The 17,730-nt window shown below is 39.0% G+C and overlaps 1 protein-coding gene across 5 annotated transcripts in view; it reads right to left on the reverse strand.

The window, feature by feature from the left end:
* The window catches only part of C4H1orf21 (chromosome 4 C1orf21 homolog), a 278,222-nt gene that overhangs the window by 251,557 nt on the left and 8,935 nt on the right, over window positions 1-17,730 (reverse strand). For all 5 annotated transcript variants that reach the window (XM_051998791.1, XM_051998789.1, XM_051998790.1 and 2 more), the window contains exon 3: window positions 17,258-17,461. The gene's annotated coding sequence lies outside the window, so the exon portion shown is untranslated. The remainder of the gene's footprint in view (window positions 1-17,257; window positions 17,462-17,730) is intronic.

Consider the following 17,730-nt stretch of genomic DNA (forward strand, 5'->3'; position numbering starts at 1 on the left):
AGAAAATTGGGCTATCTCACCTCTCTTGTTGAATTTCTCACCCCCTGTGAAAGATTCCCCCATAAACTGAAGGAACCCTTCTAAGGATCCTTTTTTTTTTTTTTTTTTTAATGCAATCATACATTTGTCTTTTTTATATGTTTGGATATTTGGAACTGTTTTTAAAAATGAAAGAAATTGCATCAGGTAGTATGACTATACTAATATTATTTGAACTTGAGATAAGTCTAAATTTTGTTTAAGATTTATTTGAACTTGAGATAAGCCTAAATTTTGTTTAAGATTTATTTGAACTTGAGATAAGCCTAAATTTTGTTTATTGATTCACAGTGGTATAGGGTCTGGGTCTAAAGTCTTAAACTACGTAAAATGTGTTGAGTTTAATGTGATTGAACCCAATAATATACAACAGAGGGGAAATATAGAGAATTTTTTTTTTTTATGTCTAAGAAGTTGGGGAGAGGGAGCAAAATATCTTTTCATTCTCTCCTTTAGTTGGCTCCTTGCCTCTACAATCTCCTGACTGAATTACTGTAATGTGATCTGCTAGGGGCCACTCTTGAAGGCCAGCTGGTGCAGAACACAGTGACCTGTTTACTTGAATTTGTGGGCCACAGAGAATACCTAACACCTGTATAGCTACAAAGTTAAGTTTCCAACAAGCAAGTCCAAGAACTGAGCTTCTTATGTTTGGGGCCCATCAGGTCTCTTGCTGATGATTCACATGTTAGAAATTCTGAATTATGCCCAGAATAAGTCATGCTCCCCTTTTTTCCAGCTTAGGGAGTTTTCCATCTTTTACAGAAAGGTCAGAGTAGAAAAGGTCCACAATAGCTTAGGACCCTTATAACACAATAGAATTGTTACTATGCCCAGTAACAAATAAGTGAAATTGGAAACAATATCCTTCAGGAATTGAACCTAAATCCAAAAGCCACCACATTCAAGAATTGTTAAATGGTTTGTGATAGTTAAGAATAAAATCGAGTAAATAGTGGATAGAGAGGTGGAACGTAATTGTCACAGAGACCCGAGTTCAAACCCTGCCTTTGATATGCAATAACTTAAACTAAACAGTGGCAATGAGCTTGAAGTCATTGGATCAAATAAACCTCCCAATTCCATCATTCATGACTTGTGTATTTTACCGATGTCAATTAACCTAAGTTTCCTCATCTGAAAATTAGAAAGTTTAGACTAGATGACCTTTTCAGCTCTACATCAATAGTTTCTATAAGCCTAAGTCAGAGAGCTGAAAATGTGTATTGGTAGAAGATAGTTCCACACTGAAATGTCCTTACAAAGAACACATCATAAATTCATACCAAACTCTCTCTCTCCCCCCAAAAAATGCAGAGAGAATTGTGTAAGTAAATATGGTGTGGCAAAGAAGCATTGTGGCGATTAATCTCAAGCTAATATTTTTTGCATGTTTATTAATAATTTACCAAAGGAAATAGGGAATATGTATGTAAGGATATCAAAATGGAGTTATAATTGGCACTCTGCAGGAACTTTAGAACTGGACAGAAAATAAGACAATTATGAACATGTATAAGTGGTCACTCTCAATTTATATTCTATTTATGGCCCAGAAAACTAACAGTACTCCAGAAAGTAACCAATTAATTATATTAGCTAATTTCAGATTGCAAAATAGGACTAAGAGATATTTACTTATTTACTAGATAAAAGTGAATCAAGAAAGGCCTCATAGCTTACTCTATACAAAGTAAAACAGTGAGTCAATATTACAGGAGAGGTAGGATCATTAAATATTTTTATGGCAAAGACAGTACAGTGGAGAGAACATATTCTCTGAACATACCTCTGGAAGACGTAAAAAAGCTCAAATCGACAATTCTTTGATCCATGTAAAAGAAGAGAATGCTAAATCCCATTCCCCCTTTCTGCATCCCACTACCAACTTCTTTGTGCCTCATCTGGGAACATCTTGAAAAATCAGGACCTGCATTCATTGTCTTCCTCTGGACTCCAAAGTTCACAGAGCTTTTGGATCTGTTAGGATATTAGAATGGCCTGCACCTTCTACATTTGGTCAAACTCCAGCTTTTCTGTTTGTTCAGTGTAAAGAAATGCATTAAGTGTTTCTAATGACAGGCACATTGTACTGTACTTTGCAGAGATGAAAACAAAAATACAACTGAGGGACTGAACTGAGCTAAGTATTCATTCAAATCTGCAGGGGCTAGTCACAGCAGGAAGTATGAAATTATGGGAGAAATGGGGGAGAAAAGTCAGTCTCAATTCAGCTTTTATTGAGTAAAAACCCACTTCATAAAAGCCATCATATCTTTAGCTTTAGGTCTCACTACATCCACTACTTTCTCCTTTACAATCCATCTTACACACAGCTGTTAAACTCAGGTCATGTCATTCAGCCACTTAAAAATCTCATGACTTTTTGTTGCCTAGCCTTTATTCTAGCATTCAAAAACCTGCCATATTTTGTCTTCCATGTACCTTTCCAACCTTATCTTCCATTATTTCCCAATTACTTTATGCTCTACAACAGACAGCCTTAACAGCTTTCAATTCAGCAAGCAATTAAATTAAAAAAAAAAAACACCACCATTGATAGCTAATGTATAGAGTGCATCCCAGAAATCTTAATGAAGTTTAAGCTATTAAGGTTCAAAACCACAGTCAGACTTTTGGAACACCCTGTACTTTTATATGGAGTTCTGTCTTATAACCAATGAGAACAGAAAGTTTGAAGTACACATAGTCTCCATTTGTATAGAACTTTAAGTCCGGTAGAAGAATGAGAGATATAGAAATGATTACAATATTGATGAAATTAATTGTTAAATGCATCACATAAAATCATAGGAAAAATGGTTACAGAGGGATATCAGGGTAGGCTTCATGGAGGAGGTCAAATTTAAGTTGAGCTTTAAAGGTTTTTTTAAAATTTAAAGATATAAAAATTCTTTAACAAGAGAAAAGTTCTTTCTAGGTTTAGGCAATGCCATGGGAAAAAGTATAGAGGTAAGAATGGTCAAGGTGAAATCAGGGAAAGAGAAGTGCAACAGAATAAGTATTTATTAAATACCTACTATGTGTCAGGTATTGTGCTAAATGTTTGACAAATATTATCTCAGGAAACATGGACTAGCCCAGTTTGGCTGAAGCATAGACTATGTGAAGAGAGAAGAAAGTGATAAAATCGTGGGAAGCTCCAACACCAAGCTAAGTAGAATAAATTTTAATTATTAAACAACAGTCATTGAATATATATTTAGAATTAAAGTGGCATGACAAGACATATGCATGCAGATTTGTGTGGTAGTGATATGATTACAAATGATGAGTTGGAAGGGATTGGGTAGGGAATAGACCCATTGAGAGGAAATTACATTGAACCAGATAAATGACAAAAAGGATATTATAACAATAGCAATAGAAAGAGGGAAGAGACTGAAGTCAGAACTTTGTATTGGATTAGTCATGAAAGATGAGGAAGATGGAATAATCCAATATAAAAACCAAGATTTCTTATTCTTTTGCTCACACTTGGAATGAGTTATCAATACCTGAGAACCAATTCAAATGCTCACCTTCCCCATTAAGCTTTCTTAGGTCCCTTCCTCCTACAAATGATTTCTCTCTCCCTTGAGTTGCTGCAATAGTTTGTATTTCTTTTCCCATTTGCCAATTATTGCTTTATGTTACAATTATTTGCATACCTGGTCTTAAGGCTAAAGGCTGAACCCATTATTTTATTGGGATAGGGAACTCCCAGAAACTCATCATTTCAGATCGATATCTCATAGCTTATAAGTTTGAAGAGTTACCTAGAGCAGGACTTCTTAAACTTTTTCTATTTGCAACCCCATTAGCCAGGAAATTTTTACATGACCCTAGTTATATAGGTATCTAAAATAAGTATACAAATCAAACATTTACTAATAATAAATCATAATTTTGTAACCCCCACATTCAGTTACAAGACTTTATATGGAGTTGTGATCCACAATTTAAGAAAATGGGATCTAGAGCACTAATTTGCTCAGGCTCACACAATCATTGTGTATCAGAGACAAGTTCTTTGTGAACAGAGAGCAACTCCCTAACCACTATACTACACTGACTTTTATGGTTATCTCAATTCCGTACTAAACATTCAACTATATACTTTTATACTGGCTACCTTGATATATATACAAATGTTCAATTCAGTCAACATTAAGGGACTTGTAGTTGCAAGGCCCTGTGCTAGGGAGTAGGAATACAAAATTGAAAATGAATACTCTTGATCCTAAAGAAGCTCATAATCCAATGGAGAATCCATTAGATATACAGAATGTGACAGAGACAAAGAAAGAAGGTCAAGTAAAGTGCTATAAGAAAATATGAGGGAAAGATTACTTTCAGTTGGAAAGGATCAGAAAATCATACACAAAAGATCTAGTCTTTGAAGGAAGAAAAGTTCAAGTCAGAGGTGTGTAAGTGAATGGTCTTTGGGAATGTGTGATGGTAGAAAAAGGACAGATGGAGCAAAAGTTAGCAGTCCATTTTGGCTGGAACTCAGGGAATGTGTGAAAATGAGTAATATTAAATAAGGTTGGGAAGGTAATTGCTAGAAACATAGAATGAAGGCAGAGGGTAGAGGACCTTTGATGCTAGGATAAAGAGTTTGAACTTTACAGGCAAGGGGGAACCCCTAAAAGATTTAAGCAATGGAATCACATGGTCAGATATATATACTGGGAAAATTATTTTGGCAGCTGTGTGGAAGATAGAATGGAAGCAGGAAGCCTAATTAGTCTTATGATAATATTCCAGGTGAAAATTATTGGGGACTCGAACAAGGGCCTGGCAGTCAGAGTGAAATGATGGGACAGATGGAAGAAAAGATGGAAGAAAGACTGAAGAGGCCGAATGACTACATGCTGAAGGAGTGAGTGAGGTTTTCAGCATGGGTGACTGGGAAGATGCCAATAGCAGAAACTGAGAAGAGGTTGGGGGGAAGGGGATGATGACTTCAGTTTTAGAATAAAGTTCTGGAAAGATATTGATGGAGAGACATCTAGCAAACAGATACAGGACTGCTTAGATCTATGCCCTCCCCCCCCACCTACACACACAATTTTAAAGTGAATTAAATAATAAACATCAAATTTGAGTACTAAAGTATCAAAGGCTCGGCAAAAGCACTACTTTCTTTTCAAATAGAATTAATGGTTCTTCATCCATAAAATAAGGAGGTAGGCTAGTTCGCCTTTAAGGGCTTTTCCAATCCTTAAAAATATCTATGAACCTGATTCAATTCTACTCTCCCCTAATATAAATTTGTTCTGAAGAATACTATTATTGTGGTAGGAGTGAGGCTTCCATTGTATGGATCCACTATGAAGTAGCTGTCAGTTCCAATACTGTCCATAACTCAAATTCATAAAATGCCTTAAGGTTTATAAAGTGTTTTCATCACAACTTGATGAGATAGATAATGTATTATTAGCCCAATCTAACAGAAGAGGAAACAGACTCAGAGAGCTAAAAGTGACTTAGTCACACAAATAGTAAGTGACCTAGGCAGGTCGGGAACCTGAATATTCCAACTCCAAAGTCATGGTCTTTCTACTAAGCTATTCGGGCTGTCATCCCTCTTAGAAACTACTACAACATATAAACATGTTGGTTTATCTGAATTCACATTTACTGAATGAATTGGATGTGTGTGTTTGTGTAGTGTGTGTGTATAAATGTACACACACACAACTACACAAATACACACACAACAGTCAGGAATTACCAAGGAGTGATACTTAAGAGGGATGTTTTCAACTGCAGAACTTAACAGGACTATTTTATCCTCTGCCTATTAATATATATATATATATATATATATATTTTAAAACAGTTCTCAGTATCTATATGCAAAGGAAGACAGTCCCCAGGCCATCAGTTCTCCACTGGAAAAAAAAAAAAAAAAGGATTTCCCTTCTCTCTCGAACTGTATGTGCCAAACCTCAAGATTAATGTGTGTGCATATTTATATCTTCTGCATGCAACCCTTGGTGGAGAGAAGCAGTTACCCCCCAAATATCATCAACATGTCTGAGGCATGATTCGAATGAAGAATGTGAATGAATGAGAGACCAGATCCCTGCAAAACAAACGACCTTTCTCACACACAGCTTCTAAAGAAGCATCCTCTCTATGGGGATGGGGTGGGGTAAAGGGGGGGAGTGTAGGATGGCCAACAAGGAAAGGACATTATCCAGCTGAGTAAAGGCAGCGACTCTTTGAAAATTGCAAAGGGGAATGAAATCTGTTCCCTGTATAACCAAGTACCCCGCTCCCCGAATCAAGCCAAATCTCCCATGCTACCTCGAATGAGCATGAATTATAGATGATGGGAGAAAAATAGATGCACTGAAATAAGCCGCCTTTAAAAAAGGCAAAAACTTTAGGAATCCCAAAGATCACACCGCCTTACACGAAATGTATCGACAGACGCAGACACAGAGAAGGGACCGAGGGACCCTGGTAAGAATCTGGATTTTCTTCCCCTCCTCACTCTTGTAGCTCCGGCTTGCAAAGTACGGTGCTACATGCAAGGCTCAGAGAGGAAGAAGGCTGAGGGCGGCAGGGACGTGGGGGTGGGAAGGGAGGGGTGTCTAAACACAAACCACCCAGGCCTCAACGTGACGAAAGTCGTCAGCAGCATCTCAGCCCCTTCTTTCCAGCAGCCACCCCCCCCTCCCGCTCCTCACCCCCCTGCAGCTGCAGCTGCAGCAGTAGCAGCAGCAGCAGCATGACCACCGCTGCTCCCATCCATTCTGGGCGGCAGACACCCCGCAGGCAGGCCGGCCTGCCTCCCTCCCTGCCAGCCTGCCCAGCCCGGGATGCCCGGACAGCGCCGCCGTGGGCGGGCTCCGCCGCCAGCTCCGCCCGCCCCAGGGCCCGGGATGAAGCTCCCACTTACCTTGGGCGCTTGGGGGGGGGCTGAAGGTGGCAAACCTCCCGCCCCCCGCCCCTTCCCCTCCTTCTCCTCCTCCTTCTTTTTCTTCCTCCCTCCTCCTCCTCCTCCTCCTCTTTTTCCTCCTCCCCTCTGTGTGTATTGGTCGCCCCCTCGTCCCTTGCTGCTTGGAGTAAAAGCCGAAAGCGCCCCAGCCGGGCTCCGTGCGTGGGGAGGGGGAGGCGCGCGGGCAGCTTTCTTGAAACTGTGAGACACACACACGCACACGCACACAGATCCCCAACTAAAGTGTGAAAGAAGCGGCGGCAGCGGCGGCGGTGGCGGCGGCGGCGGCGGCAGCAGCAGCGGCAGCGCGGAACGTCCTCTCCCGGGGAGTGGGCAGGGAGCAAGCGGGAGCTGGCGGGCGGGAGAGAGGGAGGGAAGCAGAGAGGGAGGGAGACCGAGAGAAACCTCCTCGGCCAGTCACTCACTCAAGGGGGCGGGAGCAGCCAGGCACTCCCCCACCCCCCGACCGCCCACCCCGCCTCTCCCCCTCCCGGCCTGCTCGCTCCTGCATCCACCTCTCCCCACCCTCCGGGGGCGGGGCCAGGGAGACAGAGGAGGCGCATCCGGAAAGGCAGGAGACTGGGCTGGCTGGAGCTGGGCTGGAGGGGAGGACCGGGTTGCCCAGGGCTGCTGGATAAGGTTCAATGAAGAAGAACGAGGGGCGCGGCGGCGGAGGACGAGGAGGAGGAGGAAGATGAGACAGCCAAAAGTCCGCCTCCGAGGAAGAGGGAGGGGGCGGGGGGGTCGACTCTGCAGGGGAGGAGACACTCTTGGACTTCGAGGAAAGGAGCTGCCCTCCACCCGCTCTGGGCGAGGCTACTGACAGGAAAGGCTAGGAAGCAGCCTGGGGAGCTCGGTGACGGGGCCCGAGGATGCGCAGCTTCGGGGAAGGGGCTGGATCGGGGAAGAGCGGGTGGGCGTCTGACTAACCGGCGGACCTGCTCGTTACCTGCGGGAGAGTGGGAGGCATAGATCGAGGACTGAGCAGTGCCCTGGGCGCGAGGGGTGGAAGGAGGCAGGCTCCGGAGGGAGGGAAAGAGCCCCTGATGGAACGGACGCATCGGGGGATGGTCGGAGAGGACCGGGCCACGCTGAGAGTGGACGCGCTGCTTCCCGCCCCCCACCCCCATCCTCTCTTTCCATTTCGGGCCCCGGGAGGGGAGCGCAGCTGGGCCGGAGGCTACCGGACCAGCCCAGTCGTGGCGAACAACTGTCTCTCTCTCTCTCTCTCTCTCTCTTTTTTTTTTTTTTTTTTTGGGGGGGGGGGGCGGGAAGGGGAGCGGCAGCCGCCTGCAAGATGAATGAATCATCAGAGTGTCTCCCAACAGCAGCCAGCTTTAGGAGAGAGGGAGGGAAAGAGAGAGGGAGGAGCAGACGGGCTGCATTTTGAGGACTTTGTATGGTACACTGCCCATTGCCCACCCAGTGGGGTGCTGAGGAGGAGGCAGTGCCTCGCAATGATGGGACATGATTTGTTGACGGGCAAAGAAAATAAATATTCCCTCTACTTGAAATCCCACAGTTCTAGATTAATTCCCCTAAAGGGTCAAATTTCCTAGTCTCTGGGAAATGTTATTTTCTCTTTCTGTGATTTTGGTGAGGAGGGTAAGAGTTACCGTTTGGTGCATTTTAAAATATGACAACGGAATGTGCCTGCCCGTTTACCATTTAAATGCCATTAAATTGTGGCCTTCATTTTTCTACCTTCCATCGTCTACCTTTTTCTTGGTTTGAATCCATATCACACATGAAAATATCAGGACCCCACATCTATCAAATGATACAAGAAATAACAGGACTAAACAATAACCTCACCCAGAGGATGGCTATTAGAATCAGATCCTTTTTGATGTTTGTGCCAAAATGAAGTTGGAAAATGGAAATGCACACATTACAGCTATGACAGTGATGAGACACTTAATTGAAAAGCAAATTCATAATTTGGCTTAATGAAATGACTTAGTAATTGTCCATTACTGAAGAGGAAGTCTACCTTTTTAAAAATATGAACTTCTAATGCCTTCTTTTAATATAAATATCAATACTGTTCAGCTCCAATCTTGAAAATCACTGTTGGATTTTTTCTAATTAGCCATGTTTTGTTAATAATAACCAGCATTTTCCCCTCTATTAGAACTGAATCACATTGCCAAGATCTTTTTATTTTAATGAAGTTCAATTCACACATCCCTTTTGGAGGTAAACCTGTTACTCCCTGCACCAATTCATCAATAATTAGCCAATTCTTCTTTCTTTGTGGAGGGCAAAGGGGGTTAAGTGATTTGTCCAGAGTAAAACTAGCACATTGTGTCAAATATCTGAGGTTGAATTTGAATTCAGGTCTTCCTAACTCCAGCACCAGAGGTCTATTCACTGCATCATCCAGCTGCCTATAGCCAACTCTTTTCAAAGGCTCTTAGGACTTGTATATGTTTTCCCCTTTCAGTGTGATGTTTCAAGTGATTCTTGAACCGCCAGCTCCAAGATATTTTTTAAATAAAAAATCCAAGATGCTAAATCTCAATAGTACAACTTGAGTTAGTGAATGAAAATAATGCTGGGAATATTAAGTCAAAGGCAAATCCAGGTCCTTGACATCAAGAATATTTACATTCTAAGAGGAAAGACGAGAAGTGGAAAGGGAGAAGAAACAATATAGAAAGAGGAATGGTGACCAGAGAGATGGGTTTTGGTTCAGAAAGTTAAAAGGAAAGGAGAATGACGGGAAGTGAGTAGATTGATATAAGGCAGGGAGACCTTTGATGAGGATGCTGTATGACTGGGGCTTAGGATGTACTATAGCAGCCAAATAATAGAATGCTGATGTCGAAGTCAAGATGGATGGAATTCAAATCTTGTTTCTGACCTCCTACCTTCTTAAGGAAAGCTTTCCCAGGCCTCTAAATGTGAGTATTTTCCCTCTGAGATTATCTTCAATTTATCCTGTATATTTTTCTTTAAAAGCCTGGGTTGTCTTCTTACCTAGGCTAGAAGTACAGGGCTACTCACAATTAAGTCCCATTTTGATCTCCTCTAGTTTCTGACGGGAGTTGGTTTTTCCCTTACACAACCTGATAATTCACTCTCTTCCTTCAGGGTTCACCATACCAATGTTGAATTTAGTGAAAACCCTTTTGTTCTACCCCACTTCATCTCAGAACTTCCAAGATGAAGAGATCCAAGGGATCCACCAGTCCCAACCACACCAAGATATAGATCTTGTTTGAACACAATTGTTTGCATGTTGTCTCCCCAACTTAATTATAAGCTCTTTGAGGGCAGTGACTGTTTTCTCCCCTTTACTTGTTATTCCTTATGTGCCTATCACAATACCTAGCACATACTAGGTGTTTAATAAATATTTATTGATTTGACTTGGCTACTAGATGTGTAATCCAGAACAAATCACTGAACTTTCAGTTCCTTTATTTGTAAAAGAGAAATAATAATAAATATCCTCAGCATTTGTAAGTCTCAATAGTAAGAGAAAGACATGGGACTTGCTTTGCAAATCTTTAAGCATTCTATAAATGCCAACTGATATTAGTTCACATCTTTGGATATGAATGCCTTGATATGCAGACATAGCAGTTAATATCAGAAACCTAAAAGCAGCTGGTTTCCAATAATCCTAAAGATGGCCCAAGGGAGTTATCCCTCAGGAAGCGCCTGGAGTCAATCACCACACCAATCCTCAACAGTAATTTAAGCACCAGAAGAGTTATTGTAGGAAGAGGAGAGGTATGGGCTTTTGTGAGATATTCCTTCACTTAACATTATCCTCGAGTACTACGCAAGGCAGATTTACCTTTCCCCTCCTCTATTCCATCTGTAGTCCACCACTCCCTCATTCTTTGGTTTATAAAACAACAAAATAAAAATAAAATAAAAATCTACAGCTTTTTGTTAGTATATGATTTGTAATGAAGTGTACCTTGTTTATTATCTTCTATTTTCTCTTTCTCCTTCTTACGTCTTATATTCCTAGTCTCAAGTTCAGGAACCCAAATGTACAATATTGTATACCATGTTTTATTTATTTTTATTTTATTCATTTTATTTATATTTTATTTTATTTTATTTTTAATTTATGGAATAAAACAAACATTTCTGTAACAGTATAATATATATAACATAATAAATATTACATATGAAAATTGCAAATTTATTGGATACAACTTGCTATTCCTTTTAAATATATAATGTTACCTTGTAAATTTCTTTTTTTCCCTCTTTTTCCTTTCCATCCCAGAAATGGCTACTATTACTACATTTTTTTTACTACCATTTACTACCATTACTACATATACATATACATGTATGTATGTAAAATCATTCTATATATACTTCTATGTATCAATTCTTGCCATAAGTTTTAAATTCCATTTGTTTAGAACCCAGAGCCAGAGATGTTCTGGAAAATATTTAAGAGACAGCTCTCTCAAATTAAATAAATATGCATTTATGTATATATACATATATATGTACACAGATATGAACCATTTCTAAATTTATCTGTATTTTTAACATTTTCTCTAATGTTTTCTTCTTAAATCTAAACCATCACCAAAAGAAAAATTCAGATCCTGATGTGTTATTGATTTCTGAAGTGTAAATGTCTACACTGAAAATTTAATAATCTGCTCCTGGGACCAAACTAGCTCTAACACACAAGCTACCTGGAGTTCATTTTCCCTATAGAAACAATATTATATTGTCTCCATAACAGTACCACTATTACTTTAGAACCCACCTATCACTTGTAACATCATTTCATGTATGAAAACAGATTTCTCTCTCTGCTTCTGGACACCTAAAAATGTGTTTCCTCTTGATCAACAAGATTCCTCTTGTTCAGAAAGAACAAGAACTTTCTTTTTTACCTCAACCCTGGCAATTGACAGTGAGATTCCTTAGGTTCCAGGGAAACAGGTAAAGGAAATATAAAGGAAGGAAAAGGAGTGATCCCAAGAGACAGAATCACAAATAGGCAACTAGGCATTTGAGTGGATGGAGTGCTGGACTTGGAAGGAAGAAGTAAGTTTTTTATGGAACCCACTATTTTGCAGGCACTGTGTTCAAAAACAAACAAACAAATACTATATTTGATCCTCACAACAACCCATGGATGTAGGTACTATTATTATGGCCATTTTAGTTAAAGAAAGGGAGATAAACGGAGATGAAATTATTTGCCCAGAATCCTATAGTTGGTTAAATGTCTGAGACTGAACTCCAGGCTCTGTCTACTGCACCACCTCAAATGTTCATTTGGATTATTTGTGCTAGACCTGTGGTAAAGCATTCCAAGATCATATTGATCTCATCAGGCACTGTCAGACACATTGTAACCTGACTCCACATAGTGATGTCATTTAGAGTCTCTTTGAGAACGAAGGGCAACAACCCAACTATTCTACCAGCTATCTAGAATCAGGACTGTCTTCCTTAAAAATCTGGTCTTAGACAGTAGTTGGATAAATCATTAACTTCTACCTGGCTTCAGTTTTTTTTTAATTTGGAAAATGGAGATTATAATAGCACCTACATCTCAGGATTGTTGTACTTTAAAAAAATGAGATACTTGTAAAATGCTTTGCAAACCTTAAAGTATTATTTATGTTACTTAGGATATTAGACATCAAGAAGAAGCAGAAAAAATACAGTCTGAAGTCAACTTTTAAAGATAAATTAAGTTGGAAAAATAAGGTAGAAAGAGACATTCTATGTCTTGGTAAGGTACTGGAGGTTCTAGACCCCCTGAGACTGCTAATGGAAAGACCACTGCTTGGAAAGCTTCTACTGGGGTCCAGACTGAAGATCTCACCTGATATACAATTGAGGATGGAGGGGGAAAGGAAGGAAGAAGTTTTCCATTTGATTGTTTTCTATTTAAACTTTTTTTTTTTTTTTTTTTTTTTTTTTTGGCCAACCAAATGCTTTAATGTCACCATTGCTTCTACATCGAAGCATCCTAGAACAAAAGCTAAGTCATCCTAGCTTAGTAATAACCCTACTCTTAGAAGTTAAAAAAGGGACTTCAAATAGCAGAGAAAAGGCAGAAGTCAGGATTTGTGGCAACCTAATTGTGATACAAAGATTAGATTTTTAGTTGGAAATAGAAAAGGCATCCATTCATAAAGAAAGAAAGGACAAATAGATTGTAAAGTCCTCAAGAGCAGAGGCCTTCTTATCTGTACCCAACTTGGTAAATGGTATAACTCATTAGACATAGTAATCATTTAATAAATCTATATTTGTTATTATTCCTGGTTTGAGCCTTCATATTCAGGCAACTGCCTCGATTCAAAAATGATTCTTCTTCAATGATTTAACAGGAATTCTAGTATAATTTGCTTTTTTTTTTTTAAAAAAAAAAACTAAATCATTTTAAAAATGGCTGAAATTATTGTTAAATTCATCATAAACTTCAGAAAGTTTTAAAATCTTTAAAGTAGCATAAATGCTTCCTTATTCTTTAACATAGTCCCTAAATGACATATTTTTTCCAATAATTTAAATACAAATTTAAAAATATTCAATATTTGCTTTCTCCTGAAAAAATAACTTTGTACTTTTATTTATTTGTCCATCCTCTTTCTTGAAAAATCTTTAGAGTTTGTCCCTAAGGTTTCTTTCTTTTTACCACATAAATAAGAGATCTTAAGAACTTTTTGGCTTCTTAAGTGATTTTTTTTTTTTTTTTGTACATTTCTTTTGAAGAGATAGTGGTCATGTCATAGACTATCAAGTCAATGAATTAAGTTAACAAGCATGTATTAAAGTATTTTGCTAAACACTGGAGATAAAAAGAAAGGGAAAAAGTATATTCTGAAGGAACTCTTGCAATCTAATAGGGAAAGACAATATATAAATATCTATGTACAAATAGGATATTTACAGCATAAATTGGAGATAATCTCAGAGGGAAGGCACTAGAATTAAGAGAAGTTGGAAAAGGTTTTTTGGTAGAAGATGAGATTTTAGCTAGGAAAGCTTGGAGACAGAAATGAGGAGGGAAAGAGTTCTAGGCATAGGAGGCAGCCAGTGAAAATACCTGTGGTTGAGGGCTGCAGAGTCATGTTCCAGGAATGATAAGCTGCAATATCATTGCATTACATTGTATTACACATGGAGGTGAGTAAGGCGTAAGCAGACTAGAAAGGTAGAAAGCAGTTCAGTTATGAAAGGCCAGAAGAACCAAGCAGATTATTTTATATTTGATTCTGGAAGAAATAGGGAGACAATGGCAATGAAGTTACCGAATGGTCAGTCAGTCAATAATCAAAATTTTTACTATGCTATGTATCCAGTGTTTTTTTTTTCTTTTTCTTTTCAATCCTTATTCTCATTGATCTCTATGCGGCCTTTGACACTGCTAATCATCCTCTTCTCCTTTATAATTTCTGTTCACTAGGTTTCTGGAACACTACTCTCTCCTGATTCTCCTTCTCCATCAGACCTCTCATTCTCAATCTTTTTTTTTTAATTTTTATTTAATAATTACTTTATATTGACAGAATCCATGCCAGGGTAATTTTTTTTACAACATTATCCCTTGCACTCGTTTCTGTTCCGATTTTTTTCCCCTCTCTCCCTCCACCCCCTCCCCTAGATGACAAGCAGTCCTTTATATGTTGGATATGTTGCAGTATATCCTAGATACAATATATGTTTGCAGAACCGAACAGTTCTCTTGTTGCATAGGGAGAATTGGATTCAGAAGGTATGAATAACCCGGGAAGAAAAACAAAAATGCAGATAGTTCACATTCGTTTCCCAGTGTTCTTTCTTTGGGTGTAGCTGCTTTTGTCCGTCATTTGTCAATTGAAACTCAATTAGGTCTCTTTGTCAAAGAAATCCACTTCCATCAAAATATGTCCTCATACAATATCGTTGTCGAAGTGTATAATGATCTCCTGGTTCTGCTCATTTCACTTAGCATCAGTTCATGTAAGTCTCGCCAGTCCTCTCTGTATTCATCCTGCTGGTCATTTCTTACAGAACAATAATATTCCATAGTATTCATATACCACAATTTACCCAGCCATTCTCCAATTGATGGGCATCCATTCATTTTCCAGTTTCTTGCCACTACAAACAGGGCTGCCACAAATAATTTGGCACATACAGGTCCCTTTCCCTCCTTTAGTATTTCTTTGGGATATAAGCCCAATAGAAACACTGCTGGATCAAAGGGTATGCACAGTTTGATAATTTTTGGGGCATAATTCCAGATTGCTCTCCAGAATGGTTGGATTCGTTCACAACTCCACCAACAATTCATTAGCGTCCCAGTTTTTCCACATCCCCTCCAACATTCATCATTATTTTTTCCTGTCATCTTAGCCAATCTGACAGGTATGTAGTGGTATCTCAGAGTTGTCTTAATCTGCATTTCTCTGATCAATAATGATTTGGAACACTTTCATATGAGTGGTAATAGTTTCAATTTCATCCTCTGAAAAGTGTCTGTTCATATCTTTATTCTCAATCTTTTTTGATATCTCATCAGTCAGATCATCAAACCTACTAACCATCGGTTCTATCTTAGGCCCTTTTTTCCCCTTATACTGTTTCACTTGATGATCTCTTCAGCTCCCATAAATTTAATTTACATCATTATGATGATCATTTCAAATCTGTATATCCTGCCCGCAACTCTCTCTCTGCTAATCTCCAATCTCATATCACCAACGGCTTTTCTGACATTTCCAACTAGACATTAGTAGATATCTTAAATGCAACTTGTACCATAATGAATTTATTTTCATTCCCCTTAAACCTTCTTCACCTCCTAACCATATACCTATATATTTAGAATATATAGATATATATAGCGAGCAATCAGGTTCAAAAGCTAAATATAATCCTCACTCCTCCATCATCTCTCACCCTCCATGAAAATTTATTGCCAAGGATTGTCAATTCCGTTTTGCAAAATTTCTCAAATAACCCCCCCCCTTCTCTCCTCTGACAACACCACATCATTTCACACTTATCATTTCACACTTAAGATTATTGTAGTAGCCTGATAGTGGGAATGATCCAAATCTGGGGCTTGATATGATACAATTGGTGATATAATGTAGGGTGTCTAAGGACACAAGAGATGAGAACAGGGTGGAGTTGAATGGGTCAAGATGGGAAGAGAGAAAATCAATGGTGCATGGTTGATGGCCAGGGAGAAAATTGAAGTTTGAGTGATTGGAGGTGATATAGGAAGATCTATTTGACTGTTGAGTGTAGGGTACACTAAAATGAGGAGAAACTTATATGAGAGGCCAACCAACAAGCAAGTGCAATATTTCAGGCCTGAAATGAGAAAGACCTAGATCGGAGAACTAATGGTGTCAGAGGAAAAAGGGGTTATATTGGCAAAATATTACTGTAGTAAAATGACAGCTCTTGACAATAGCTATGAGAGTAGGGGTGGTAGTGAGAGAGAATAGGAGTCAAGGATGGCACCTAATTATGAGCCTGGATGATTGGGGTGGGGATGGTGGATTACTCTCAACAGTAACAGGCAAGTTAAAATAGAAGAGAGTTGAATGGGTGGGTGGGAACATAAAGAATTCAATTTTGGACATATTTAAGATGCCTTCTTACAAGAAATACAATTTAAGATGTCCAAAAGAAAGCTGAAAAGGAGTAGAGGTCAAAACAAATTTAGAGAGAAGTATAATAGCAATTCATTTTTACAGATGATAAAATTATACATAGGTTTAAGCACTAAGTTATTTCAAGGAAATTTGGGTCCATATTGAAATAATAGAAGTAAAACATATTTCCCTAATATACAATTTTGATTAATTAAACAAAATGTAGTTCATTTGACAGTAGTCTTTATACTACTACCTAAGCTTTTAGGTTAGGGCCATTTTTAATGTGGAAGTTACAAAAGAAAAAAATGCCTTAAATTTTGTATAAACTGTTGATACCTAATCATTCAGATAATTCTCATATATGTAGTCAGTTTCCTATTTAAATAAGTCCATAGAAGTCCAGGAATATTTCACTAGTCCCTATGGCTCTAGATACTTTCTACCCTTCCTTTGATTAAGGCTTGGGACTGGTTCCCAGTTTATTCCCCATCCTCAGGCCCTACTTCTCACTTTATTGGGGTCCTCTTAAAGAATAAGAACACTACCAATAATGTTGATTTGGTTCTGAGGGGTTATGATGTTAGGCTGACTTAGTGATGAATGGGAAGGAAGAGGGGAGGGCAGATTCCTGAGGTGGCTCCTCCATCACCCCACTAACCTCAGTGCTCCTCTTGGACTTGTGCTTTCCAGCTTACATTCCACTTCCTTATTCTCCACACCAGCTCCTTTTGATCTTCACCCCAGAAATCATCCACCAAAGTCTGTGAAATACTCCTCATAGTTTTCTTTTGACAGGTGAATTTTCAGTCTTTTTGTATACACAGACCAATCCGCCGACCCCTATGTGTAAGCGTTTATTTTCCTGCAGATGACAAAAGGAAAAAATAAGAGGTGAGAGAGAATACAGTATCAGAAGTCAGAAAGACAGAGCCTTTTTAAATTCCTGGACCTATGAATCTAAATTGCCTCAGCCCATAAGCTAGTTTCCTTCTCTAAACTGCTAGCTGTGCAAATTTTATACCTTGCCACTATTAATTATCTCTTCATGAGTTAATAATGTAGGTTTCATGTTTATATCTTATCATCCCTGAAGGCAAGGATTGTGTTCTTCTTTGTTATCTCCCCAAAACT

This window comes from Antechinus flavipes, chromosome 4, assembly GCF_016432865.1.
Source record: "Antechinus flavipes isolate AdamAnt ecotype Samford, QLD, Australia chromosome 4, AdamAnt_v2, whole genome shotgun sequence".
In the NCBI taxonomy this organism is placed as follows: Eukaryota; Metazoa; Chordata; class Mammalia; order Dasyuromorphia; family Dasyuridae; genus Antechinus; species Antechinus flavipes.